Raw genomic sequence first — 21,568 nt, 5'->3', positions numbered from 1 at the left:
CATGTGTGCGTTTATATGAGAATTTGGAAGTGAGGTAGCTCATAATGCAAAGGCCAATTTCATCAAAAAGCTATTGCCCAAATACTCCAAAATTTAAAAATAAAATCCACTTAGCCATTCTTTGAAAGAACCTGACAGATCAGGGGTCCCCAACCTATGGTCCGCAGTCTGGTACAGCCCCCCACACACTCGCAGTAGCACCACCACATGGGTACTAGCGACTCCATTTGCACATGTGTAGGGAGGCTAGCACTGCTGCCAGCATCATGAGGCTAACACTGATGCCAGCATCATGCCCTTGTGCGCATGCGCCAGCATGTGTATCATGGGTGCGCGTGGCCCATTTGCGCATGCATGCAGGTGCCAGCGCAAGCGCCATGGGTGCACGTGGCCTCCTTGTGCATGCATACACACGCTAGCACTGCCATCGTGCGCACACCCTTTTACGTATGTGTGCGTGTGGCTGTGCACGTGCTCATTTCCCTGCTGCTCCCTTTCCTTCCAGACTGCCAAGCTGGAAAGGTTGGGGAGCTCTGTGATAGATGATGATAATTACACTGTTATATCTCCATTGTTATAAGACCTTCACCAGGATTCAGATAATCACCTAGCTCAGGGGTCCTCAAACTTTGTAAACAGGGGGCCAGTTCATTGTCCCTCAGATTGTTGGGGGGCTGGACCACAGTTTGAAAAAAAATGATTATAACCAAAGCATCCTTAGCGGTAGGATGGAGATCACCAGGATAGGCCAGGAGAAGGGGGCAAGGGGATGGCTGCCATGAAGTTATGGATCGGCTACACGCTGACCTGTTTAATCTCCTCTGCTCTCTTCCCCTCCTCTTTTCTCTTTGGTGCAACTCCAGCTGACTACTCTTCCCCTCTCCCGCCAAAACCACCTGCTTTTATAGCCTCCCGTTTCCGCCCTCCTCCTCCTTTCTCTTCTGGGTGTGCCGGAAGTGCCAATCTTGGGGCCTTTGTCTGGCCCCAGCAGCCCTTGATGACTCTCTCAAGGCAAGTCCTGCGCCGTGCCGCTTTGGCTCATTCCCTCCTCCCACAAGTCCTGCGCTGCACTGTACTACCAACATTCACATGGCGGGCTGGATAAAAAGGCAAGGCGGGCCACATCTGACCCACAGGCCATAGTTTGAGGACCCCTGACCTAGCTGGATAAGATCAAAATCCAACAATATGCAAGCAGGATTTTTTCCTTCTTATTAGTTGTTTTTTTCATTCTGGGTAGAAAAGAAGAATATACATTCAATAGGTAGTTTGTGTCAAACAGGAAAACAACAAAAAGTATTCAGGTAACGTCAAACATTATTCATCAATTAAGGTAAACAACGCAAAATATTTAGATCAGAGGATTGTGTCCCCCGCACCAGCACTGTCAACCATGTAACAATGAAGAATGAATAGAACAACTGCTGCAACCTTCTTACCTAGTTTAGGATTGCTCACACATAGGTAGTCCTCATTTAGCAATCATAATTAGAACTGGCAACTTAGTCGATAAACGAAACATTTGTTATATGAAAGGGCATAAGATCATACTTTAGTTTTCCTTTCATTTATAGACCTGAGAAGGTTGGTTATAAACTTTTTAATCACTGTCCTAAGTGTGAATGGTTGCTAAATGGGCAGTCATTAAATGATTACCTGTAGTTATGCTCAGTTTGGAAGATGCAATGAAATCATTTTAAATTGTCTTATGGCCCCCAGATTTGGTTGTACTGGCTGTAGATCAGACATGTCAAACACAAGGCCCGGGGACTGGATGCGGCCCGCGAAGTCATCCTGGAAACAGTGAGGGAACGGCCCCCACTGCCTTGGCCCCCGCCCAGAGACCCTCCTTCTGCCAGAGACCCTCAGATCTGTCCCACTCCTGCCCACGCCCCCATAGGCACCCTTGATGCGAACGATGTAGAGCTGGCCACGCCCACCCAGTAGGCCATACGCACTCTAGCCACGCCCACCCAATAGGCCATGCCCACCCAGGCCACACCCACCCGGCCCCCTGAGGGCAACCACAATGCTGATGCGGCCCTCAGTGAAATTGAGTTTGTCACCCCTGCTGTAGATTATAGAAATTAAAATCAAACATCTGGAAGGCAACAAATCTCCTCCTGTCCTCCTAATTCAACTTACAAAGGAGGTTGGGTGGGCTGTTTTAGAAAATAGGCATACTGACTAAAGTTTAGATTTTCCTTTCTAGCAATTATTTTTCCAGTATAGTGTAGTGTTAAAGTCACTGAGCCAGAGACCAAGAGATACGAGTTCTAGTCTTACCTTAAACGTGAAACCAGTTGGGCAATTTTGGGCCAATCACTCTGTCTCAGTCTTTGGAAGAAAGCAACTGAAAATGCTTTTAAAAACTGCAGAGATTGCTACATGAAATTTCCAAGAGCCAAGTTTGATTAAAAACTGGGTGGGGCTAGCCCAACTTTTAAAAGATCTTAAGTTTCAATTCTATGCATACTTATCCAGAAGTAAGATCCAGATTCTGAACCTTTTATATATAGCCATTATAAAATTCAACAGAAAAACTTCATGAGTTTTTTTAAAATATAAAACCAAAGCCTAAAAATCGAAAATATTTCTCTAGTCCTGATGTTCACATTCAAAATTTATAATCTTTGATTTCTGGAAGAGGACTATAAACCAATCACTAATATTTTTCCACTGTTTTTTAAGATTATGGTTTTCCATTCATCATTATATACTATTAGTTAAGGAATTGAGAAATGGTAACTCTTCTTAAATAAATGCCACCTTCAGGATAAATGCACATAATTGCACTATACAATGCATGAAAGGCTTTTCCCAAATTAAAATCAAAACTGAAACATGATGTAAGGTCAGTTCCTACATGTGTCCCTAATACAAGTATCTCAATTTGAGAGTTCCTACCACTTCTGACAATTTTAGAAAGTTCCAAAAAACTGACAATAACATGAGGCATTTAGGCTTACAGCAAACTCTTCAATTCAACAAAAGCTATGTGTGCAAACTGGGCCTTGGGTAACAGCCACCTTTGAAAACAAGTTTCCTCTCAACACCAACATTTTCATATAATTTTCCAATGGTATTTCAAAGAGATTAAATGATAAGGTACAGTGCAGAAATGCCTATTATACAGCCAAGTATTTTATACTTTCTTTTTCCAACCATACACATTCTCTCAAAGTACTAAAGTAACCTAAACTACAGAGGAATCGTTAATATGTGCTCTAGTAATATGAGTCAAAAGGGAAAAAAATCCTACTCTATAAATTAAGAGCACAGCAGAGAAGCTTCTAGTGAGGAGTGGTAAACTGATATTCCCTGGTTAGTGGGAGAGATTACAGCCCAAAAGGCAGATGGATGCTGGATGTGGACCACCAAAAATCTCTCTGGAGAAAGGAGAGATCTTGATATTGCCCATACATACTCTGGACAGCTGTTTTTACTGTGAATAGAAGGCAGATACAGATGTTTTGCAGTCTCTTGCAAACAGATAGGAATCACGAGATTTTTACTGAGCTCAAAGATGTTAATCTAGTCTTTTACGGACTTAAGGTTTAACCAAACTTCACTCTTAAATCACTTTGGAGTTTACTTTGTTTAAAACTTTTTGTTAAATATTGAAAATCTTCAGAACCCCAAGTTGCTCATATTCATTAGGTGAGTCCTGCTTTAATCATGTGAATTTACAATTTTGTGAGTTTACAATTTTGCAAGAAACAAAATGGAAGGGAATAAATGACAAAAAGGGTGATTACAGTGTTGATTTCAGATAATGCTAAACGGATTAAGAGTTCCAGACTTGGACTTCAGTTAAAAAAGGCCTTTGAAGTTAATTAAAAGAATCTTTCCCATGGGAAGGGTCATGTTTGTATCTGGAAACAACTGACAAAACAACTTTGAAAGTTGAACACTAGAGGGCACCAAAAGGAAATTAATGTATCAATGGCTACTTTATGGGAGTTCTATGATGAATGGGCCAAAAATGCAATCATAAAGTTATATGCTATTAAAGAATTAAAAGGTATTATTGAAGAGGAACAAGTTCTATCAAATCAAACTGAAATTGATTTTAATGTGGAATTTAAAATGATAGCCTATAAGAAAGATAGAAATAGCAGATTTAGAAATGAAACTGGACAATGATTTAATACAAACTACATACAAACATTAAACCAAGAGTGATGTGAATAACGTGTCTATGTTGGATTTATAAAAAGAATTTGTTGAAGCTTTGTGAGAAGAGAGACTCAGAATATGAACAGTGATGTGGATAATTTTCTTCTACTGGAATTACAAAGGGGACTTCACAAAGACGCCAATGGTTCTGAGAAAAGAAACAGGGAGACCATGAGAAAGCAGAGGTTAGGAGTTTGTTTGAGAGAACTAAAGATTGTTGGGAGAAAGAAGAATTAATACAAAACTGGTTTGTTTGATCAAGATTAACACAAATGGGTTGCTATTTTTGGGAATGTTTAATGGATTTTTGCTGATTAGAACTGTATGATGATTCAAGGATTTTGCTTATCTGAAGAGAGAAAATGGGGGTACGTTTAAATAGAAAGGGAGATATAACTATACAGGGAAGGGTTCAAATTGGATTTAGTAAATATAATTTACAAATAATTATTACTGGCAATCTTTAATAAAATTTTGTTAATTAAAATGGACAAATTAGATTTTAAAGACTGGTTTATAGAGAATGGGGTGAAGATAAGGAATGAAGACATGGTTGGTTTTAAGAAACAGTGAAAAGTTAATATTGATAGTGCTTGTTGGGGATGAAGGTGGAAAGGTTTCTTCTTTCTACCAAAAAAGAGCTATCAAGGAGAAAACCACAGTCCTGCTAACACAGGAAGGGTAAGCTACTGTACATAAACAGACTGCAAATCCCACACTCACCAGCATTAATGTTATCCAGATGGTTAATAAAATGTCTGCAAGCAAACAACTGAGCTCAGAGAATATCAAGGACTCCACAGATGAAAACTAGTTTTTAAAAAACATTAGTCTAACTTTTGGGGAAAACGGAAGGGAAACTCTCAAGAATAAATCAGGTGCATAGATATTCCTCTGGAAGCTAGATAATTTCTCAATAACCAGTTCCTTTCTTGAATCTTAAGAGCATTCATCCTTCCCTCATCTCAGTCTGTATAACATTTGCACAGATTAAACCAGGGGTCTTCAAACTTGGCCCTTTTATGACTTGTGGACTTCAATTCCCAGAATTCCTCAGCCAGCACAGCTGGCTGAGGAATTCTGGGTGTTGAAGTCCACAAGTCATAAAAGGGCCAAGTTTGAAGACCCCTGGATTAAACAATAAACCCCAAAATAAATCTGCCTGCATCTATTCACCTATAGTTGGAATATTATTGTGTTCTGGTATCCACTTTTTAATTCTGAACAATAAGGTTAAAAGAAGTATGCAAATTACTTTTAAGAGCGATGTGGAGAGAAAGGTAAAATATATTTATTATTGTATTCTGAAAAATTGTGCTACAAATTCATGTTAACACAACCAATATTGTTGCAACTTGTTAGCAAGACCAGCTAAATAATTTGTTTTTATAACTTTGTTCTAATTACATGCATGACTGCTTTATTTTATCAAGTTTCCATGTCTAATAACATTATCTGCCTCAAGTATGAAATATCATTAAGTGTGTGGTATAGGACACTTAATCCATGGAAAAGAACATTTTACCAGCTACCTGGGGTTTCATCATAATTTGATGTCATTTGCAAACTTACCTAAATAATGGCTCACCCAAATTCTAAATCATTTTTAGATGTTAAAAACTATAGGTCCCAATATAAAATACCCAGGGACAATTTATTCAATTCAGTTCATTTTCCCAAAGCCATCTCTCTCTCCTTCACAGCAAAAGGGACTGCAAAAGGCCAGTTAAATGTCATTTTCAAAAAGAATGAATATTTCCTTTAAACTCTCAAACCATTACTAATGTATTTTGTGTACAAAACACATTTTGTACAGCAAAACACATAACTATAACAGTAACATCAAGCCTAGCTAGATCACCCAAAATTCATTCTTCAAAAATGTTTGTTGTTGCTCTCAATCATACTTTGTGTCATGAAAACAGAACTGAGCAACTTTTTAATTGCCAGAGGCTATGCTTAACATTTTTGGGGGATGGATAAGAAAAACTACAGCGTAGGGAAAAGAGTGGATGTGAGGGAATGAAAAAGTTATATTTCAACAAAAACACGTTTCTGCTTTAGTCTTCATTTTAATACATTAAATCATTTAATAAAAGAAAACTATACACTAGCAGTATTAACAGCATAACATCATCTTAAAATTAATAATATAGGTAGTCCTTGATTTACAACAGTTCATTTAGTGACCAAAGTTACAACACTGAAAAAAAATGACTTATGACCATTTTTCACACTTATGACCGTCGCAGCATCCCCATGGCCACTAGATTTACATTCGGATGCTTGATAACTGACTCACATTTATGACGGATGCAGTGACCTGGAGTCACATGATCTCCTTTTGTGACCTTCTGATGAGCAAAGTCAATGGAGAAACCAGATTAACAACAGTGTTACTAATTTAAAACTGCTGTCATTCACTTAACAAATGTGGCGAGAAAAGTCGTAAAATGGGGCAAAACTCATTTAACAAATTTCTCATTTAACAACATAAATTTTGGGCTCAATTGTGGTCATACGTTGAGGACTACCTGTAATGATACTAATCAAAAGAAAAAGGGAAAAAAGTAGAAAGGTAGGAAAATAAAGACTTTGGTTATAAATACAACTATTCTAGAAAATCTACTGCAAATCAAATGTGTATTTTTCTTTTCAGTGTTGAATATTTCATCAAGCCACAATATCTAAAAATCCCATAATATCAAAGAGTCTCACAGGTAGTCCTCACTTAATGACAGTAATTGGAATTAGTGGGCCGTTAAATGCAATGTCATATATATCGCATTACTTAATGACAGTTATCCCAGCAGCCCCCACTGCCATCATTAAGTATGGAGCACAGGTCATTAAGTAAGGATCTCAGATTATCACAACTTGCAATTTTCCCGCTGGCTTCCACAGCCAAAGTCAATAGGGAAGCTGGTAGGAAATCACAAGTCCTGGGTGGCTCACAGAGAGATTGATGTGCAGGTGAGTATTACGGAGTGAAGTGGGCGTGGATGCTATGGCAAGTGTTTGCAAGCTGGAAAGGGGATTGTTGGTGGTCAGGGAAAGGGTGCTGTGGCCCAAGCATCGCTGGGATCTCAGACTCCATAGTGGGACTCCTTAGGACAGGGGTAGGGAACCTTGGCTCTTTTATGACTCGTGGACTTCAACTCCGAGAATTCCTGAGCCTAGCTCAGTTGAAGTCCACGAGTCATAAAAGAGCCAAGGTTCCCTACCCCTACCTTAGGAGAAAAAGTGGTAGGAGCAATTTGCAACCTTCCCTGTGAGCTTCCCCATCGATTTTGCTTGTGGGAAGCGGGCAGGGAAGGTCTCAAATAGTGATCATGTAACACTGTAACTGTTGTAAATGCAAGTTGATTGCCAAATTGTGATCAAGGGTGCTGAGATGGCCAAAGCTTCAAGGACTGGTCATAAATAACACTTGTTCAGCAGAGTTGCAACTTCAGACAGATGCTGAATATATGATTGTTAACCGAGCACTACCCGTCTTTACAATCCCTACTGACTTCAGTCTCATATGCGGCAAGAGGACAAGCCCCAACCAAATGGTCTAATGAATTACATTTCATTAACATTAACAATCCTTATAAAACATTCCATGCAATGTCCAATACACATTAAGCTTTTATAAAACATTCTGCGAGATGTCCAATATACATTAAGCTTTTTTGTTGTTACATGAAACTTGTTTACAAACAAAAGAAAAAGAATAAATCTTTGTGACCCTGCATTGGTTTGCCTTGTCAAAATATTCAAGTTAATTTTTTCCACAGAAAGCTTGAATGATTAACATCAATTTCATCAATTTCCTTTAACTATGTTTTTTTTAAAAAGGTTACTGACTTATGTGGTATAGTTAATTCTACCCAAGGCTCTAATCACTGTAGACCAGGGATGTCAAACTGCCGGCCTGCAGGCCGCATGCGTCATCCGGAAGCCGCACCCACCCCATTGCCGGCAATGGCAAAACTCTCCTGATATGTTGTGCAACGTCACGTGACGTCGCGAGTTTGAAATGTCTGCTGTAGACCTTCAGAAGCAGTGAATCGGCCAATTTTGTTTTCTTTTTCGTTTTTTTCTGTTTCCTAGTTTAAAATGAAAGAAACTGCCATGGCCAAAGGGTGCTCCAAGAGTTGTCAATGGCCACATGTTGCCCTGGGATTACAGTTACTTATGTTCCTTTAAAGGAATTTCTCATGGATTATCTTGATGTACATACACTGCTGAAGGAGGAAAGAGATTAAAAACATTATTTTTCTTATTGCTCTTCCTATTAAAATGGAAAATGTTAGCTTCTAACTAGGGCAGTGAGTGATGTATCTGCCAAAAGCTCATAATTGTCTTGTTTTATTCCTTTCTCCATACAAAAAAAGACAATCCGGTTCATATCTTACTTAGTGAAATTGCTTTTGTTTCTTTATTTTAAATTGTATCATACAACTACAACAAGAAAATAAGAAGGGACAGGCTATTCTCGCCTTAATATGGCAACTTATTGAAGTTCAGACAGGAATTTATTTATTCAAAGTTATGATGAGAAAAACCTAATAAATATGGTGCTTTTGCCTAACGTACCGCCTCACTTCTCTCAATGTGAGTGCAGCTTATTAATTCAGATCTGTCATTTTGAGAAATAGTTCTAAGTACAAATTAACAACTTTGTAGACAAATAAAGGGCAGACAAAGGAAGAAACCTAACAGATGAGATCTCCAGAGACATCAAGGACTTCCATTTTATTAACTAAGCTTGGCAAATTATGATCAAGCTACATACAGTTCTGCAAAGATCTGACAGAACTGCTTTAAAAGCACACAGCCAAGACTAGATTGTTTTGACAAACACGTCTCGTTCTGTCTGTATTTTCTTTCAGGATTTTAAAGAAAGAAAACCAACTGTTTCCTTCTTACCAGAGTCAATTCTTAAAAACTAGAAACAGATGAAGACACTAATTCAGTCAGAAAAGATGAGTACTTATATATGTTCTGTGCACTATTTATTCATATTGAAGTTATACGACTGCCCATTTTAAGTAATCGTTAAAACAGAATAAAAACAACATAACAAAATCAACCACTGTAACTAAATCTGTCAAGGCTATGGTCTTCCCAGTTGCAATGTATGGCAGTGAAAGTTGGACCATAAGAAAGGCTGAGCGCAAAAGAATTGAGGCCTTTGAACTATGGTGCTGGAGAAGACTCCTGCGAGTCTCTTGGACTGCAAGGCGATCAAACTGGTCAGTCCTAGAGGAGATCAACCCTGACTGCTCTTTAGAAGGCCAGATCCTGAAGCTAAAACTCAAATACTTTGGCCACCTAATGAGGAGGAAGGACTCACTGGAGACGAGTCTAATGCTGGGAAAGATTGAGGGCAACAGAAGAAGGGGACGACAGAGAATGAGGTGGCTGGATGGAGTTACTGAAGCAGGAGGCGTGAGCTTAAATGGACTCAAGAAGATGGTAGAGGACAGGAAAGCCTGGAGGAACATTGTCCATAGGGTCGCGATGGGTCGGACACGACTTCGCAACTAACAACAACAACAACACCTAAATCTCATCCTATCAAGACTGAGAGGCTGCGATTGTTAGGGCCCCCTAGATCTGGGGATATTCTAATATTGGACTGCACTTCTCACTCAAGGGTGAGGTGCAATCTGGGGGAGAATCTTCTTAAGACTCAGACCTCTTGCTTGATGCGCAGGTGACAGGCACGGCCAGAAGGCCTTTGTACAACTTTATCTGGGACATCCTTTTCTGGATTACATCTAGTCTTCAACTTACAACCACAACTGAGTCCCAAATTTCTGTGGCTAAGCAAGACAGTTGTTCAGTGAGTTGCGCCCCATTTGATGACCTTTTTGCCACATTGTTAAGTGAATACTGCAGTTGTTAAGAGATTCATCCACATGTTAAGCAAATTTGGCATCCCCCGTTGACTCTGCTTGCCGGATGACATCTGGGAAAGTTACAAATGACCCTGGGACAGTGCAGCTGTTAAAAACACAGTTGCCAAGTGCCTGAATTTTGACTATGTGACCAAGGGTATGCTGCAATGGTCGGAAGTGTGAAAACCATTCATAAGTAACTTTTTTCAGTGCTCTTGTAGCTTCAAATGGTCACTAAATGAATGGCTGTAATTCAATGACTACCTGTAGTTGTGTTGCATTTTATTTGTCTTATATTGTGAACCACCCGGAGTCATTGGGAGTCAGGCAGCACTCAAATCCAATAAATTAAATTAAATTAGAACATCCTCAAAAATGGCTTACAAAAAACTGTGGCAAGAGATTACCTTCTTTCACACATAAAATTTAACAGACATAACATACATGGGAATAGAATGATGAGGCAAGAGGAAAACAGCAAACTTATCAAAGCCGACATTACCTTATTTTATATTATACTGGTCCCCGACACATGCACACATCGCTTATACCAGCATGTTTCATGTATACCCTGGATAGAGATTACCAGAATCACTCTTTCTGCTAAGACTGCCTGCTGTTATCCCAGACATTGCTGTAGCTGCTGTCACTGGCACTTTTAGAAAGGAAAACATGAACATATTTCATATTTTCCTCTTGAGATATATTTTTCCTCTCCTAACAACAAAGAGCCATCCAATATCTCTCCAAAGCACCTGAAGGTGGGACAAGAAGCAATGGATGGAAACTAATCAAAGGGAGAAACAACCTAGAACTAAGCAGAAATTTCCAGACAGTTAGAACAATTAATCAGTGGAACAATCTGCCTCCAGAAGTTGTGAATGCCACAAACCTGGAAGTTTTTAAGAAGAGACTAGACAGCTATTTGTCTGAAATGGTATAGGGTTTCCTGCCAGAGCAGGGGGTTGGACTAGATGACCTCCAAGGTCCCTTCCAATATCATCATCATTATTATTATCATCAATTCCCTTGGACATGAAGAATATATTCTGATATCTGTTCTAAAGGTAGAAAGTGATCTTGCAAAATAGCTAGTGTGGATTTTTAGTATTGGGTAGAAGTACCACTTCTGCTTCAATATTTCGAAAACTCTGCTCAACTACAAATGCTTCTTGCCAGCTATGACATCCCGGATAGCTCATGCAACTGGCATGGCAGTTCACATTCTGTCAACATGCAGCAGAAATTTCCCCAGCAAGCTTAGGTGCTACTGCAGAAAAACTCCAATGCATTTATTTGCCTCTACTTCCTGCAGCTTTGGTGCTGACTGCTGCGGCCATAATTGTGCATTGCCTTTGGCTTATTCAGGCTTCAGATGAAATGCCCTCAGATATTTTAAAGATGGAGGTCGGAAAAATATATTAAAATATTCTTACAGAGCAAAGGTCCTTTGGGCTGCAGCCAGCACCAATTACTATTGACAGAAGAAAAACAGAACATGCTTGGAGGGAGAGCATTCATTAAAAAAAATCAGCAAAGACACCAGAATCCGTTCAGCATACTTGCAGCCATAATGTGGACAGGGATTTTTCTGAAGATAATAATTTCCTAACACATGGATAACTTTGCTTGTTTGTTACGAAACAATCGCATGCCATTTGACATCAAAGTGCAATATGACAAAAACTGTTGGCAATTTAGCCTTTAATTGGATACTAATTTTCACGGTTCTATTGTACTTCCTAAATCATGAGTAATACACTCTAAAACGATGCTTTTCAATCTTGGCAATTTTCCCCAGCATATTGGCTGGGAAATTATTGGAGTTGAAGTCCACACATCTTACAGCTGCCAAGGTTGAAAAACACTGTTTTAAAGATCAGTTGCTAGGGTCCAGAAGTGGAAGAAAGCTATTGCCTTGTTGTTCTGAACACATCAGATTGGCTACTATGTGACACAAAATACCAGGCTAGAATTCGGCTTTGGCCTCATCTAATAGGGCTCTTCTTACATTTTACATTCCAACACAAAGAAGACATAAGACTTCATGCTTACAATAGACAGAGTTTCCAGCTGCTTTAAAATGAAATCTTGATAGTTGAAGCAAAACAAATCATTGATACCAACTGCCTTCCTATCCCTCTCCCCATTCTTTCTCTTTTAAAAACAGAACATAAATAATGGTTGGATTAATGAAAAGTTTGCTATAGTAGGTAGCATGGCTTACAGTAATCCACAGAACTAGAAAGAATCAGAAATATGATCCAAAGAACACACCAGAACACTTGTCACAAGCAAGGAGTAGGAACTAAAAAACCGGTATGCCCAAGATGGCTGCCTACAGGTCACATTCACTGTAAATAATTAAAAATGAGTAGTGTAATTTATTATCAGAAACAGAGAAGCAGGTTGCTGTAATATATTTGAAAGAAGAAAACAACATACAAGTTGCACCTAAACATACTATTTGTGGCATACCATATGACAGCAAAACTTCTGACTTGGAACACTGGAGTTCAGAATTCACTATCTGCATTAAATTTTCTGTGATTAAGAAAGAACAGACATATGAAGAATGAAGACCCAATGCAATTGCAACTCCTTAAGTGAACATTTTTATTAAATTTAATGACGACTTTTGAACAGTTGGTTTATTTCCAGGAAGCTAAGAGAAAGTAAAGGTACACCAGATCATTCTTGGTAGAAAGCTTTACAATAGTTGCAACTGTTAATGTCAAGTATACAACTAAACTTAAATATTTTACAGGTAGTCCTCAAAATATGACCAGAATTTCCACTATTAAGGCGGTTGTTAAATGAGTTGTGCCCAATTTTATGACCTTTTTGCCATGGTGGCTAAGTGAATCACATGGTGGTTAAAAAAATCTAGCTTCCCACACTGGCTTTACAGGGAGTGCAGAATTATTAGGCAAGTTGTATTTTTGAGGATTAATTTTATTATTGAACAACAACCATGTTCTCAATGAACCCAAAAAACTCATTAATATCAAAGCTGAATATTTTTGGAAGTAGTTTTTAGTTTGTTTTTAGTTATAGCTATTTTAGGGGGATATCTGTGTGTGCAGGTGACTATTACTGTGCATAATTATTAGGCAACTTAACAAAAAACAAATATATACCCATTTCAATTATTTATTTTTACCAGGGAAACCAATATAACATCTCAACATTCACAAATATACATTTCTGACATTCAAAAACATAACAAAAACAAATCAGTGACCAATATAGCCACCTTTCTTTGCAAGGACACTCAAAAGCCTGCCATCCATGCATTCTGTCAGTGTTTTGATCTGTTCACCATCAACATTGCGTGCAGCAGCAACCACAGCCTCCCAGACACTGTTCAGAGAGGTGTACTGTTTTCCCTCCTTGTAAATCTCACATTTGATGATGGACCACAGGTTCTCAATGGGGTTCAGATCAGGTGAACAAGGAGGCCATGTCATTAGATTTCCTGCTTTTATACCCTTTCTTGCCAGCCACGCTGTGGAGTACTTGGACGCGTGTGATGGAGCATTGTCCTGCATGAAAATCATGTTTTTCTTGAAGGATGCAGACTTCTTCCTGTACCACTGCTTGAAGAAGGTGTCTTCCAGAAACTGGCAGTAGGACTGGGAGTTGAGCTTGACTCCATCCTCAACCCGAAAAGGCCCCACAAGCTCATCTTTGTTGATACCAGCCCAAACCAGTACTCCACCTCCACCTTGCTGGCGTCTGAGTCGGACTGGAGCTCTCTGCCCTTTACCAATCCAGCCACGGGCCCATCCATCTGGCCCATCAAGACTCACTCTCATTTCATCAGTCCATAAAACCTTAGAAAAATCAGTCTTGAGATATTTCTTGGCCCAGTCTTGACGTTTCAGCTTGTGTGTCTTGTTCAGTGGTGGTCGTCTTTCAGCCTTTCTTACCTTGGCCATGTCTCTGAGTATTGCACACCTTGTGCTTTTGGGCACTCCAGTGATGTTGCAGCTCTGAAATATGGCCAAACTGGTGGCAAGTGGCATCTTGGCAGCTGCACGCTTGACTTTTCTCAGTTCATGGGCAGTTATTTTGCGCCTTGGTTTCTCCACACGCTTCTTGCGACCCTGTTGACTATTTTGAATGAAACGCTTGATTGTTCGATGATCACGCTTCAGAAGCTTTGCAATTTTAAGAGTGCTGCATCCCTCTGCAAGATATCTCACTATTTTTGACTTTTCTGAGCCTGTCAAGTCCTTCTTTTGACCCATTTTGCCAAAGGAAAGGAAGTTGTCTAATAATTATGCACACCTGATACAGGGTGTTGATGTCATTAGACCACACCCCTTCTCATTACAGAGATGCACATCACCTAATATGCTTAATTGGTAGTAGGCTTTCGAGCCTATACAGCTTGGAGTAAGACAACATGCATAAAGAGGATGATGTGGTCAAAATACTCATTTGCCTAATAATTCTGCACTCCCTGTACTTGTCAGAAGCCAACTAGGAAGTTAGTTGCAAATGGTATTCACATGTCCCCAGGACACTGCAACTGTCATAAATACTTGCTGGTTGCCAAGCATCCAAATTTTGATCACACAACCTTGGGGATGCTACAATGGTTGCAAGTGTGAGCACCAGTTGTAAGTCACTTTTTCAGTGCTGTTGTAACTTTAAATGATTGCTAAACAAATGGTAGTAAGTCAAATACTACATGTGCTACAGATAAATTTGCAAAATTTTAACTCAAATGTTTTTAAATTATATTGGTATTGGGTTTTAGCTTATGCTGCAGGCAATTGTTATCAAACAAAACGGCTAGAAAAGCAGGAAAAGTGATGTGAACTTAGGTCCTTAATCCTTTTTAATTAGTTGTTGTGTTTCAGATTTTTAGGCAGGAAAAAAAAATCACCTTGGGGATTCCAATTAACCGAAAGAAAACAAATTGATAATGAAGCAGAAGGCAACAACAAAAATAATTATAAAACTCTGTCTTACAAAAGTACTTTAAAAATTGGCACTGAGATTTTCATTTGCCATAAAAAGCATAGCAATTTTCAACCACTTTCCAATTCTGGACAAAAAAACAAAGATCAGAGATCATCCTGCAGATGTGTAACAATCCAGAACTTCTCACTAACTCAAGGTTACTAAGGGTTTCCTTGATCACATAATGCTCCATCAGACTGTCTTTTCTTTTAAAACAGAATACTGGAAAAGGATCTCCCTTGCTTTTTCAAGCCCCACTATGTTACCCATGCCAACAGCAAAGATTTTGAGATGCTCAAGATTGCTGGAGGAATCAACTTTACTATTCTGTTGGCAGCAAACATTCAGCAGAAGGGGTTTATTTGACATAATCACTACAGAAGAGGTTATACATGATCTTAAAAGCACACTACAGTTAACCTCAACTTACAACCACAATTAGGACCCCAATTTTTATTATAAGTCATTCTGGTTGCAAGTCGAGCTGCCCACCTGACAGAACCAGATTTTTCAGCCATTTTTACTGCGGCCATTAAGTCTGAATCACATGATTGTTAAGTGAATCCATTCTCCCAAATGGGTGAATTTTGCCAGAAAACCGGGGGGGGGGGGGGGGACCCAAAATAGCAAAAAAAAAAAGCTGCAAATTTTGATCATGTGATTGTTGGATGCTGCAAGTGGTCATTAATGTGTGAGTCAGTTGCCAAGCACCTGAAATGTGGTCATCTGATTGCAGGAAGGGGGAATGCATGACATTTTATGGGCCATAATCACCATTTCTGAAGAAGTAAGTTCCTGTCCATGGAGATTCTCGGTCATCCAGGTCATGGCTGTCGTAACTTCAAACAGCATTTAACCACTCTACTGAGCAGCATAATCATAAATAAAGTTAACTTGGGCTATTAACTGCTGTCTGACTAAACTCTTTATTCACTTCTACACACTGATTTTCAAGAAAACTAGACATTCTCCAGATCTGACAACACAATAATGCAGCATGTTGGTACATGTATTCTGAGATCACTTGTGAAAACAAGTCTTATATTCCATGTGTCACTATCAACTTTAAAATCAACTAGCAACAAATGGCATGCCTAATTGCAACACTGCAATGGTATATGTATATATAAGGTAATTAATTAAAATTAATTCATCAAAGTCCAGATTGTTCCAATTAAAACAGAATGGTAGAAAAAATATTTTTTAAAAAAGATATTGACCTAAAGCATAATTTAAACCAATGTAATAACTTATATAAGGGACATTTCTGTTCACATTTTCTCATCAACAATGAAACTTCAGGTTCAATTCTTCTCATATTATAATTTTGAATCATTCTGGATATTTATCTATTTAATTATTTGTATCCTGCCTTTTTTTAAACAAGTAACTCAAAGCAGCAAACCTATCCACCTTCCTCCTATTTTCCCCACAACAACCATGGAGAGTAACTGGCCTAAGCTCACCATCCTGGCTTTCACTTACTGCACACTTATAATTCAACATGTCTATTGCAAATTGTCACATCATGAGGCATGCTTTCTTCAAAATGTCACATTATGAAAATTCCCTTGAACAGTTCTGGCAGGTTGCAAAGTTATTACAGAAGGAAGTTTGAATCACTAAAAAGTACCTTTCACTGTCACACTTGCTTGTTACTGAACTTTACTCCGACTACAGAAAGCTATAGATGTGAAAAGTATCACCTATTAGTTGTACTGTTAGGAACAGCACTCTATATAGACCAGGGGTGTTAAACCCACAATATCACATGACATGTCACGACATATCACAACTTTTTTTCCATTGCTGGCAATGAGGTGGGCGCGGCTTCGGCATGATGCATCCAGCCTGCGGGCCAGCAGTTTGACACCCCTGATATAGACAAATGAAGAACCCCACCTCTGCACTCAGCTCAGTGACATCAGCATTTCATTCAGATATCAGAACTGCTATTCAAGGCAAGTGTGTAGCTTTATTATTATTCCTTGAGCTTGCTGGGCCAACAACAGATAACTTGTAGCCTTACCTACTCTGAGATTAAAATCCTAAAAGGAAACAAGTATTTAAAATAAATTTCTAATCTACGGAATTGCAAACAAAATCTACATATAGAATGGCATATATTATTCATGCAAAATCTTCTAATGCAATCTACTAACTGAACAAGTTGCTTATCCTTACTGCAGGGTGCATTATGTAATATTGCAATGGAGTAACATATTATATGGTATCATTTTTCCATTACCATCATAGTGCATTTCATCTCCAATTGACACAGGTGAACTGTTGACAATCCCATTCTATCACAACTAGTTTCATATTTTAAGCTTCAGCAAATCCAGAAGACTTTTGAAGTAAGAATGCCAATTGACATGTATCAATTCCCAAAATTGTTATAATTTCTTACTCTCCTTTCCTTCTTTCCTTTTCTAGTTTCCTACCTTTCCTGGTGCATAGTTTATCATAAGTGGAAACACAGTCTAGAGCAGGGGTCTTCAAACTTGGCCCTTTTATGACTTGTGGACTTCAACTCCCAGAATTCCTCAGCCAGCATGCCTGGCTGAGGAATTCTGGGAGTTGAAGTCCACAAGTCATAAAAGGGCCAAGTTTGAAGACCCCTGGTCTAGAGTTTGCCAGTTAGGATTTTTTATGACCTCTAAATATTAATATGTTACTTTACTCTGAGCCATGGTTACAACCATTGGCACCCAAATGTTAAGTTATGAAATATATTGTAACATCACAACACAAAAACATGACATATACTATACCCTAACCCTAACCCTGATATCAGGATACAAGTACAAAAGTACAAGTTTTGCATCAACGGTTTTGTCTCTTTTAAAATCATGGGTTTTAAGGGAATGCCTCTTAATTATTTTTACTCTTGGTTGTGTCTTTTTAACTGCTGTTAGCCATCCAGGGTCACAATGGTGAGATGGGTTGCCACATAAACTGAATTGACTAAATTATTAGTGTAGCCTAAAGAATTCTAATTGTAACATACAGGGGGGAAAAACCCAGACCAAAAACCACAGCAGAATTAAGAAGAAGCTGTTTCGTATCATTTCTGAACTGAGCGAAGGTTTTAAACGCTTTTAAGATGCACTGAGTGTTTCTCTTCAATATGAAGTCCACTATTATAAACTTCATGACATCAAATTCTACTCTAGGAAATATTAACTATACTTTAATAAACAAGAACTAGAATGTGAAAAAATACTAGATATATAAAAACTTCCCTGTTTTGAATCGATCATTACTATTTACATGTAAGCAATAGGATTAATATTTGCAAAAATATCTTCAGATAACTTTTTTATTTCAAGTTTTAATATAAACATCTCTTAAAGTACATTTGTAATACAGAAGAAATTGCTATCAGTATACAAATGCTTTGAAATTGGTACAAATTACTCACATGCAATAGTTTTTGATACAGGACAAATCTGTTAATTGGTTACAGTACATGAAAAATTCTACTTATTATGGTGTCCACTACTGGACAAATTACAGAAAAAATAGGTTGCAACAAAAATCTAGTTCAAGAAATGAGCTCTCTCATCACTATTATATTCCAAATATCTATCATCTCCAGCATGCATGTGTGCAACTCCTCTGGAAACTAAGAGAATAATAGTCCACTTATCTATATTATTTTTCAAGGAGAATCTGACAGTTTGTGCAAAAATAGCAAAAGAAAAAGCTATCCTTAAAACAAATATGGAACTAGTTCACAGATATCTATGTTTGTCAATGGGAAAGTACCTGCAGAATACCGGAGACAGATTTAATTGCATCTTCTACACAAAGTTAGTTGATCCATGGCAAGAAACTGGAACTGTTGAGGCCAAAACCAGAAATGCAAGAATCTTCAGTTGGGGACTTCAGAAAACCAATATGTGACAAAAGCAAGAAACAATCTCCCTTTGCAAAAAATACTGTAAGTGGCTAGGCATAAATTTCCAGATATGGAGTTCAGTGGTTCCTTTCAAATGAGTAAGTTTATTGATTCAGCCTCTTTCTTAACTTTTAATCAGTGATGCTAACAACTGCTAATAATTCTAAGCCTGACAATTTATATATTAAAGACAGCACAGTACACCCATTCTTCAGCAGTTTTCAATGATGCTGAAGCTACTTTACCCATTCTGTTCTATTATTTACATTTTCCTAATACATCTACAAATCTTGCAAATCAGGAAAACTTCAGGACTATTTCAGGCAGTCACTAAGAGTTAACACTGATTTGAAGGGGGGGACCCCCCAACCACCACACACAAAACCCCCAAAGAAGCAATGGGCCTCCAAAGGAAAAGAATAATCAGGCCATATCAAAGATTGGTTAGAAAAGCTTTTATTGTACTACAGGCAGAAAAAAACTATACAGATTCACCAGGAAAACCACACTTAATTTTGCAAGATTCATCCCAAGGTGAAAAATACAGTGTGCAATTTCATTCTTATATCTCTGCAAAGATCAGCAGAAACTATAATTTACAAATAGAAAACTGGGCATCTGAGTCAAGTCCACAAGAATGCAAAAAATTGCATAGGGGCTGGAGTAAGCATGGATGCACTTGCTCAATACACAAACCATACACCCTTTGTGGGACTTGAGGTTACTCTTTGCTTATTTAGCCAGCAGGGGCAGCACAGACAGATTTAAAACACAATTTTCCGGACAATTACTTGGAAGCAAGTCCCACAGAAGTGTTCACAGGATAGGTTCTGGTCAAACAAGCCAAGGAATGCTGATCACTGGATCCTCACTGCTGGGTCAGTTTTTCAAGACTCTTTCTAAATCATACCTATCCGAGAGGATTTCTTCTGCTTCTGTTCAGCACTTCGGTATGAATTCGAAGGATGTGTAAAGTTCTTGCACAAGCACAAATTTCAAAGCCCTGAACCCCAAGACTCACATTCAGACATTCTAAATAGCAAGGTACCCTAAAAGGTAGCGGGGGGGGGGGGAAAGAGGAGCAGAAAAAGAGAAAGACGGTGCACACAGCAATTCAGCTTACAGTAGCAAAGTGTGGAGTATCTTTGCTGCAAAGTAGAGAATGGGAACCAGGCAGGGGAGCCAAACTGAAGAATGCGAAAAGGGGGGGGGGAAGAGAGAGAGAGAGAGAGAGAGAGAGAGAGAGAGAGAGAGGGAGAGGGAGGGAGAGAGAGAGAGAGAGAGGGAGAGAGAAAGGGAGAGGGGGAGGGAGAGAGAGAGAGAGAGAGAGAGAGAGAGAGGGAGGGAGGGAGAGGGAGGGAGAGAGAGAGAGAGAGAGAGAGAGAGAGAGGGAGAGAGAGAGAGAGGGAGAGAGAGAGAGAGAGAGAGAGAGAGAGAGAGAGAGGGAGAGAGAAAGGGAGAGGGGGAGGGAGAGAGAGAGAGAGAGAGAGAGGGGGGGAGAGAGAGGGAGAGAGAGAGAGGGGGGAGAGAGAGAGAGAGGGAGGGAGAGGGAGGGAGAGGGAGAGGGAGAGGGAGAGGGAGAGAGAGAGAGAAGGACGAGCTTTGGGACACACGCGTGTATGTCACCCACCAAGAAGAAGGAGATAAAAGGCTGGACGTTTCTTACAAGTGCATATGCAAGAGGCTGCCCAAAGTGAACCATCGGGGTGTGAAAGAAGGGCTAAAGTAGAGAAGTCATCAGAAGAAGACAGCCCGGGGCTCAGCGGAGCCGCAGAGCGGGGTCCCCCCCCCGCCTGTGGCCCCAGAGCTTTGTTTGGGTTTTCAGCCGGGAAGGAGAAGAAAAGGAACAACTCCGAGCAACCCGAACGCGACGAGAGCGCTCGGCCAGGAAGCCACCACTACAGACGGGAGGCGAGGGTAGCGGGTAAACAAGAGTTCAATCGCGCGACTCCAAAGGGCCGGGGACGGTGTGGGGTGCAAAGGAGGGGGGGGGGAAATGCCATAGCCCGCAGATGCCTCCCCTCCCCATTCAGCCCTTCTTGTGCTTTCGACCCGCCCACTCACCGCGCGAGTCTCTCGCGGCCGCCCGGAGCCTCCGCCACTCCCGACTGGGCTCTCGACCCCGGCCCCGACTCAGCGGCTCCCACCGCCGCCTCCTCCGCCGCCGTCTGCCCCAGCCGCCTTCGCGGCCGCCATTTTCATCCACCGCTCCGGCCAGACTTCTCGGCAGGGCGGGGGGGGAGGCGGGCGGAGAGGAGGAGCAATCACGGAGCCTGCGCGGCAGCCCCTGTGACACGTGGTCCGCTCGGGAGGGGCGGCGCCGCGGGGCTGCGGAGGAGAATTAATAAAAACTTGCTCGGTGGGTCGCGGAGTCCGTCGGCGGCTCCCTCTTTTCCCTGGTTGCAGTTGATCCGGGGAAGGGATTCCGCGGCGCCTTTCTTCGATGTTGTTGTGCTTAGTTGGGGGGGGTACTCGTCCTGACCCTCTGCACGTAGACGAGGAAGACGACCTTGCGAGTGTTTGTCCTGTTTGCAATTGTGTAGTAATCCTTACTCGGGGCCAGAACTTTTGAGTAAGGCATCGGGACCTGTTTCCGAAGCAACGCCGGATTGAGTTTGCG

At 40.1% G+C, this 21,568-nt stretch overlaps 1 protein-coding gene across 1 annotated transcript in view; it reads right to left on the bottom strand.

Moving 5' to 3' along the window:
* Window positions 1-21,147, bottom strand: part of BTBD7 (BTB domain containing 7) — an 80,353-nt gene extending 59,206 nt beyond the window's left edge. The window contains exon 1 of the mRNA XM_083366746.1: window positions 21,013-21,147. The gene's annotated coding sequence lies outside the window, so the exon portion shown is untranslated. The remainder of the gene's footprint in view (window positions 1-21,012) is intronic.
* Between the last annotated feature and the right edge of the window lie 421 nt (window positions 21,148-21,568).

Source organism: Vipera ursinii (assembly GCF_947247035.1).
Source record: "Vipera ursinii genome assembly, chromosome: 1".
Taxonomy (NCBI): Eukaryota; Metazoa; Chordata; class Lepidosauria; order Squamata; family Viperidae; genus Vipera; species Vipera ursinii.
Note: the sequence above shows the minus strand (reverse complement) of the source record. Positions and strands in the feature narration are given on the sequence as shown.